The 8,673-nt window shown below is 38.1% G+C and overlaps 1 long non-coding RNA gene across 1 annotated transcript; it reads right to left on the reverse strand.

Annotated features, from left to right (window-relative positions):
• Window positions 1–444: 444 nt before the first annotated feature.
• On the reverse strand, window positions 445–8,364 carry LOC128120398 (uncharacterized). The gene is made up of 2 exons (XR_008221859.1): window positions 7,907–8,364; window positions 445–550 (listed from the first exon to the last, which is right to left on the reverse strand). It is a non-coding gene; the product is annotated as an uncharacterized LOC128120398 (long non-coding RNA).
• Between the last annotated feature and the right edge of the window lie 309 nt (window positions 8,365–8,673).

Consider the following 8,673-nt stretch of genomic DNA (forward strand, 5'->3'; position numbering starts at 1 on the left):
AAATAATAAAGATAAAGATAAAGACAGGAAAAGAAACAACTTGTTAATTTACGTCCCAATATAGATGGCCTATATTCATAAGCAATAATTAATGACAGAACATTTGGAATTGTTAGCTGTGGAAGGTTGTCTTATTAGCATCTAAACAAGAAAGGAACTTGTAAGGTTAATCTCTAAAAAGCTTGGAGGTGGCTTGGGATAAAAGATAAACCTTAGCATTGACTTGTGACAACTCACTTTTATTCAGATATGGGGCAGTGTGTGAAGTGTTCAGAAAATCAGTGTTCAGGCACACAGCAAAACCACTGCCTCCAAAAAGCTCTGACCTTTCTATCCTGTGAAGATCCATTATGGGCTGGTACTCATATGTGTGGCTCTGGTCTTCTTGGACTCTACTGTTTGTGTTCTTGGTGTTTTTAGAAAGCACCACACAGCTCCCAATGCCAAGGCTAGTAATCAGGCTTTTATTTACATCCTGCTCATCATTCTGGTCTTCTGTTTTCTCTGTCCCTTGCTCTTCATTTGTCATCCCAACACAGCCATCTTCATCCTAAAGCAAAGCACATTTGGAGCTATGTTCAACGTGGCTCATTCCACTTTCTTGGCCAAAAGGCTTACTCTAGTTCTTCAAGTCACTGCTCTAGGGTGAATGGAGAGGTTTTTAGTGATATCAAGGGCCCATAACATAGTCATTCCCATCTTCACACATATCAAACAAGTGTTCTGTGAAATTTGGCTGACCACATCTTCTCCCTTTATTGATTCAGATGCTCAATTTGACTGTGGGCACATCACCATTGTGTACAACATGGGCACAGTTGTTTTCTTCCACTGTGTCCTGGGATACCTCTGCTTTCGGCAATTAAAAATTACTCTCTAGCTTTTTTGTGTAGGATTTTATCTGACACATTTAGTGAAGCCTAGTTTATGTCATCCAGCTTCCTTTCATTCCTTTATTTTGGGTCACCTCCCTCCCTGTCTAACATAGCACAAAGGGAAAAGTTATGATGGAAACAGAGATCTTTTCCTCCCCCCCCCCCCAGTGTTGGGCTTGTAGATTGCATTTTTGTCACAAAATGCTACATTATTTTATTAAGAACACATAGTTACTTACTTTTTTAAATCAGGGATGAAGCACATTCCGTAATAAATGTCCATTTTAAATCATAGTTCATATGTTTCTTAAGTACAATGAGGTATTTATGGGAGTTTAGTACCATTCCAACACTCAGAAATAATGTTGGAATTTAGGATTTTATATTTAGTGGTTTCATGTGTTGATAAAATCCATCTTTAAGCCCCCAATTTCTAATGTCATTTTCATATTTCTCTAGAATTCATTTCCATAAAATTCATTCCCTGAACTCCTACAGCTGATAAACTCCTTCAGTAAGGTGGCAGGATACAAGATTAACTCAAAATAACAGTAGCCCTCCTATATACAAATGATAAATGGGCTAAGAAAGAAATCAGAGAAACATCACCATTTAAAATACCCACAAATAATGTAAAATACCTTGGGGTAACACTAACTTAACAAGTGAAAGACCTATATGATGAGAACTTTAAGTCTCTGAAGAGAGAAATTAAGGAAGATATCAGAAAATGGAAAGATCTCCCATGCTCATGGATAGGTAGAATTAACATAGTAAAAATGACAATCTTACCAAAAGCAGTCTACAGATTCAATGCAATCCCCATCAAAATCCCAACACAATGCTTCACAGACTTGGAAAGAACAATACTTAACTTTATATAGAAAAACAAAAAACCTAGGATAGCTAAAAGAATCCTGTATAATAAAGCAACCTCTGGAGGCATCATGATCCCTGACTTCAAGCTCTACTATAGAGATATAGTAATAAAAAGAGCTTGATATTGGCATAAAAATCAACATGTGGACCAATGGAATCGAATTGAAGACCCTGACATTAATCTGCACACCTGTTTTTTGACAAATAAGCCAAAACTGTACAATGGAAAAAAGAATGCATCTTCAACAAATGGTGCTGCAATAACTGGATGTCAACATGTAGAAGACTGCAAATATATCCATATCTATTGCCATGCACAAAACTCAAGTCCAAGTGGATCAAAGACCTCAGTGTAAATCCAGTTACACTGAACTTGATGGAAGAGAAAATAGGAAGCAGTCTTGAACTCACTGGCACAGGAGACCACTTCTTAAATATAACACTGGTAGCATAGACACTGAAAGCAACAATTAATAAATAGGACCTCCTGAAACTGAGAAGATTTTGTAGTGCAAAGGACACAGTCAATAAGGCAAAATGATAGCTTAAATAATGGGAAAAAATCTTTACCAACCCCACATCAGACAGAGGGCTGATCTCCAAAATATACAAAGAATTCAAGAAACTAGATATGAAAATACAATACCGAACAACCTAATTTAAAAAATGGTCTACAGAGCTGAACAGAGATTTCTTAACAGAAGAATCTCAAATGGCTGAAAGATATTTCAGGCATTGCTCAACATTCTTAGTCATCTGGGAAATGCAAATCAAAATGTCTCTGAGATACCATATTATAACTGTCAGAATGGCTATGATCAAAAACACTGATGACAGCTTATGTTGGAGAGGATGTGGAGCAAGGGGAACACTCCTCCATTGTTGGTGGGAGTGCAAACTTATACAGCTACTTTGGAGATCAGTATGGCAGTTTCTCAGAAAATTGGGAATCAATCTACCTCAAGTCCCATATAACAAAGGAATGCTCAATCATTCCCCGAAGATGCTTGCTCAACTATGTTCATAACAACATTATTGTAATAACCAGAAACTAGAAACAACATAGATGTCCCTCAACCAAAGAATAAATGAATAAAGAAAATGTGGCACATATATACCATGGAGTACTACTCAGCAGTAAAAAAAAAATGACATCATGAGGTTTGCAGGCAAATGAATGGAACTGCAAAATATCCTTCTGAGTGGGCTAACTCAGACTCAGAAGGACAAATATGGTATGTACTCACTCATAAATCGATACTAGATGTAAATCAAAGGATAACCAGACTAAAACCCACAGCTCCAGAGAAGCTAGCTAACAAGGAGAACCCTAAGAAGGATGACTTGGGAGGGGAAAATAGATGAGATTTCCATAACCACACTTGGAGTGAGGGGGACAATGGAGGGTAGGGAATGGAGGATAGGAACATAAGGGAACAGGATGGACAAGCTGGAACAGGGACAGAGTGGGAGAGCAAGGAAAGAGATAATTTAATAGAGGGAGACATCATGGGAATAAGGAGCAAAAGGTTACTAGGGAAGTTCCCAGGAATCCACAACGTTGACCCCACCTTTGACTACTAGTAATAGTGGAGAGGGTGCCTGAACTGGCCTACTCCAGTAATCAAATTGGTGAATACCCTAACTGTCATCATAGAGCCCTCATCCAGTAACTAATGGAAGCAGATGCAGAGATCTACACCCAAGCACCAGGCTAGGCTCTGGGAGCCCATGGGTAAGAGAGAAGAAGGATTCTCTGAGCAAGGAGCATCAGAATCAAGATGGGGAAACCTACAGAGACAACTCACCAAACTAGTGGGAACTCATAAACTGTGGGCCAACAGCTCTGGAGCCTCCATGGAACTGGACTAGGCCCTCAACATAGGCATGACAGTTGTTTAGCTTGACCTGCTTAAGGGTACACTGGCTTGGTTCAGGATCTGTTACTGGTGCATGAGCAGGCTTTTTTGGAGCCCAGTGCCTATGGTGGGACACCTTACACAGTCTAGGTGCAGGGGGAGGCATTTAGACCTTCATCAACTGAATGTACCAGGGTCTGCTGACCTCCCATTGGAGGCCTTGCCTTGGAGAAGATGGGAACAGGGGCTGTGTTGAGCGGGGAAGCTCTGTGGGTGGGAGGAAGGATGAGGGAGGAGAAGAGGATCTGTAGTTGGTTTGTAAAATGAATAGAGAATTTCTCAATAATAAAAAGAAGAAAAAATGTATGGAAAAGTTTCTCAGAAAAAGTATCCATTATTTTTATTAAAAATCAAATTTTAACATTTTTTTTTGTGTGAAAAAGTTTGTGTAGCCTAGAATTTCCTTCCAAGGAGATTTTGTATTTAGACATGATTTCTTTAAGAAAGCATTTTTTAATTAATTAACTTTTTTAATGTGCATTGGTGTTTTGCCTGTGTGAGGGTGTCGGTTCCCTGGAACTGGAGTTACAGACAGTTGTGAGCTGCCATGAGGGTGCTGGGAATTGAACCCAGGTCCTCTGGAAGAGCAGTCAGTGCTCTTAACCACTAGGCCATCTCTCCAGCCCCATGAGACATGATTTCTATGATGGGTTTTTATTACATGTTAACAAAGAATATATGCTTCTTTCAAAGAATTTTCATTTCTTTTGTTTTCCATTATGCACAACTTGGACTGTTTTTTGACCACTAATTAAAATTCTATAGTGAATCACTGCAGAGCTCAGATCTACTTAGATTTTTCTATACTAGTCTCTTCTGCAGGTTTTACAAACTATCTTCCCTAGTGGGTTTTCTTAACTCAGCTTAACCTCCATGGCTCTGCTTCAAATATACTGTGTTGTAACATTAGCATTTCTACCTCTGGACCTGGCATTCACATTGTTTGTTGGTCTCTGTTGTTTAATAAGTTATTTCAAATCTGTCTTCTGTCTGTTACAGTTCTCCACAGAAAGAGGCTTGATTTCCTTGCATGTGCAAACTATTATTAAGAGGATATTGATAGGAACTTCTGTGGTAAATCTCAATCACATAAATTGCTTCACAATTTAACACCAACAAAAATTGTGACTGTCTAAGGCAAATCTCAAAGTCCGAATTCATTTGAATTGTTTACATTTTCATTGTAAAATTTAATACAATATTTTCTGTCCTGCTGTTCTTGAATGTTTATGGTTCCTCAACTATCAAAAATAATTATGATGAAAGAAAGGTTACTCGAGTAAATACCCACACTGTAAAGTTCTCTCACACTTATATACTTGTATGGTATAGCATTCAACAGAAAGAGAAATCAGAAAGAGATTCTCATTCTCAACAAAATAGATGTCTTTTATGTAATGGTGATAAATGGTTAAAAAATAGATAGTGATAAAATTGCAGGGTTACCAAAACATGATTTCCTGTGAACAATTTAAAAAAAAGGGAAGAAAGTCAAAGGAGTGAGTGGATAAAAAACTGTACATATGGAAAAGAGAGATATGAGAACAGTATTCTAAACTGATTTTGGTTTGACAGCTAACATACAAATTCACAGTAATAACAAAAGCCTTCTGTATTTACCTATATACTATTTAATCTGGTTGATTATCACTTGACATTCTCTTTATAAATAGGACATAAATTGGTCTACCTAATAACAGCAAAAGTAGCCCACTGTGGTATGATTAGGGACAATATTATATTCATGAAATAATATAGCCCATTAAAATGTGGTATTATTCAGAATAAAAGCATAATCCAAAGAAAAGCATGATTAACTAATTAAATGTAATATCATATTTATATATATGTAAGTATATATACATACATATATATATATACACATTGCGGATGAAAGACTGTTATAAAATACTTAAAAATATAAGGAGTACGTATAATAAATTGATTCTTTTTGTTTAAAGTCCTTGACATAAGAAGTTATTCTTCTGCTCTACTTGTAGACCAAAGACATGCTGGCGTAAATGGTGAAAACATACTTAAAATGAACTAACAATGCATAAAAAGAGAGAAAATAATTAGCTGGAGAAGGGTTTTTTTTTTTGTCAATAACCACTAATACTGGAATCTGCTAGCTGTTTCTGGGTATGTTTGGTGGTAGTTTATGAGTTATGCAACACACTACTCACTAGAGAAACCACACTAAATTTTTGCACTAATGGAAGGCAGAAATCTAAGACAAATGGACTCTTTGGGTCATGGGACTGTGGGAAATTAGCTTCAGTATGAGCACCTCACTGCTTTCACAGCCTATTGAGCAGTGTGCACATCTGTAGGGGGAAGATTGTTACCTAGAATTTTTAGTCCCACGGTATAGTAGACCAAGTACAGAAAGAAAAAATATGGATAATACAAAAATTGTTGACTATGGGCTTAGTATACCTATACAGTCACAATTGCTAAAAAGAATAGGCTCACGTCTCATCACAGAGGGAGAGACATAAAGATATAACCACTCCAGCCTCTTTCTCCTTGACTTTAATCAGAATATCTGCATTTGAATAGGCCACTGTCCATGACTGCTTATTGTGGCCATGAACATACACAGGCTCACTCAGTGGGACCCCCAGCCTTCTTTGTTTTTGACTGATCAGGATCATGTTATAGTGGTCCCCTGATTATACTATTCTGTGAATCATGAATAAACGAAGTCCCTGTGTTCACAGATCTAGTGTGCCATGAAGAAAGGAATACTGTAACAGAAAATTATCCCACTAGGTTAACACCAGCATCACATGTCTCTCCTTTGAAAAGGAATGCCAGTTTTTGAGAAACAGAGCCCTTTCCCCAGATGCCTTATCCTGTATGGGTCCATCATTCTGCTATTATCTGGTTTCCATGTTGGAAGTGTGGACAGTTTCCTTCAGCTCACTATATTGCCTCTCTCTTTACCTGTTTATTATGTGGGTCATGATACCTCTTTCTGGATTTCAGTGACTTCCCATTTCATGCACTGCAAGGAATGAACTCTCTCCTTTGTTACTCTGACACTTTCTATTCATCTTGTACCATGGAAATGCTGTCTACACATCCACCTCACCCTGAGACCTCTTGTTCTCTCTTCTCATTTTCTTAAGACTACTAAGGTGAGTCCAACATTATTACCCATTGTCTTTAGGCTGCTGATCTACAAATTCCTTTTTATATTTTGATCAAAATCACAATCAAGTATTTAATTTCCAAAGAAACAGGTTTTATATTAAAAACTGTAAAAAGAGTGAACTCCTAGTAAACTAACACAAAAAGATGTTTCTATTTGGAGCAGATGGTGACTAACACAGAGACAAAAATTGGCCAAGGTACATGAAATAAGAGTGGATAATTTTCAGCCCTTTGGAACATCATATCCCCTCCTCATCAGGCTCATGAAGAAGTGGAAAGATTGTAAGTAAGAATCATGGTTGATTACTATAAGAAACAATTTCTTAGCCCACAACAAGTCAGTTGAGCATATGAACTCACATTAAGTGTGACAACATGCACAAACTTAGTGCAAGCACACAGAGGATCAAATCCCCCAACTGAGATTGGAGGTAGCTATGACGACCTGCCACTAGCTGAGGAATTACTGGCATTTGACACATCCATGGGGAGAAAAAATGAGAATTATTTTCAAGAGTTATACACTGGGTTAGTCAACTATGTTCCAGTGGAATACAATCCAAAAACTTTAAGAATAGGACTCATTTTCCTTGATGGTAGAAAAGTATGGCAGAAAGTTCTTGGGCTACAGATAGGTGTTAGATCTAATATAACTGGAAGAAGGGGAAGAAAATCTACAGTACCCACTGAACACAGTTCTTAAAGAACTAATAGAGAGGAATAACCAATTCCTTAATCTTGGTTCAAACCCAGTGACTTAAAGTTGTTGTCAGTTTGTGACAAAGCTCCTGGAATTGGCAAAGAGAGGAAAACCACCAATACCACTAAGCAGGACACTTATGCTGTGCACAGTGAAAATATTTAGGTTCCCCTCACTTTAAAACAGCACTCATAGAAGACTCCAAATGAGAATATGGCAGTTCCTTTGGAATGTATTTGATTGAAAATGCTGGTCAAATGGTTCCCTGATATAAACTGATAAAATACAGACTTATTACCATGGGTTATTATTGGTGAAATTATTAAGGCCACTCCACGTAGTTAAAAGGAGATTTATTTAATGGCGTAACTTACAAATTAAGGAATAGGTAGGTCGCGGAGTCTGGGGAAGGTGTATCACAGTCCAGCGGTGTTCTCTGGAGCTCTGCTCAGTCCACCTCTCCAGTCCAGGGTCCCGCAACAGACAATGGCGTCCAACGTGGTGGCAAGAGTTTCCACCTAAAACCTGAAAAAAAAGATTCTAAAACGGAGCTAAAAACAGCTTCCTAATTGTCTCTCTCAAATGAGCGGCAGCTGCCGGTTTGAGCTACTGGCGGGTTGCTGGCGTGCGCGCTCGACCTGCAGTATGGCGGGAATGAGGCCTCTGCAAGTGGCACATTAAGCTACTTGGTGAATTTAGCCTTTGCTAGTACAAAACAAAAAATGGTTTCTGGGCTACACGCTGCTTGGATAAAAGCATAGACCCATGATAGCTCCCAGAGCTGGCGGAAAACTACAGTACCGCCGCCATGTTGGGAAGCTGAGGTGGGCGGAGCCAGCAGCCACAGCTGCTGCAGCTTAAAGCAACAGATTCATAATAAGACAGATTCAGATGTAATAGTTTAAAATGTGTGTAAAACATACGTAGGCTTGAAAGAGACAAAAAAAGGTGATATATGCAGTATAGAAACAAATACATGGTTTTAAAAAATAAAGTCTTTAAAGAGACAGTAAAATTAATATAAAAAATAAGCCACGTAGAGATGACTATTACACAGAGAGTCTGGATTGTGTTGTCTTTGGGATTCTTAACTACAGAGAGATATTTGATTATAAAGGAAGCTGAGTTAAACCAGTATGTA

Source organism: Peromyscus californicus, unplaced genomic scaffold (assembly GCF_007827085.1).
Source record: "Peromyscus californicus insignis strain IS unplaced genomic scaffold, ASM782708v3 Scaffold_2__1_contigs__length_46816999, whole genome shotgun sequence".
In the NCBI taxonomy this organism is placed as follows: Eukaryota; Metazoa; Chordata; class Mammalia; order Rodentia; family Cricetidae; genus Peromyscus; species Peromyscus californicus.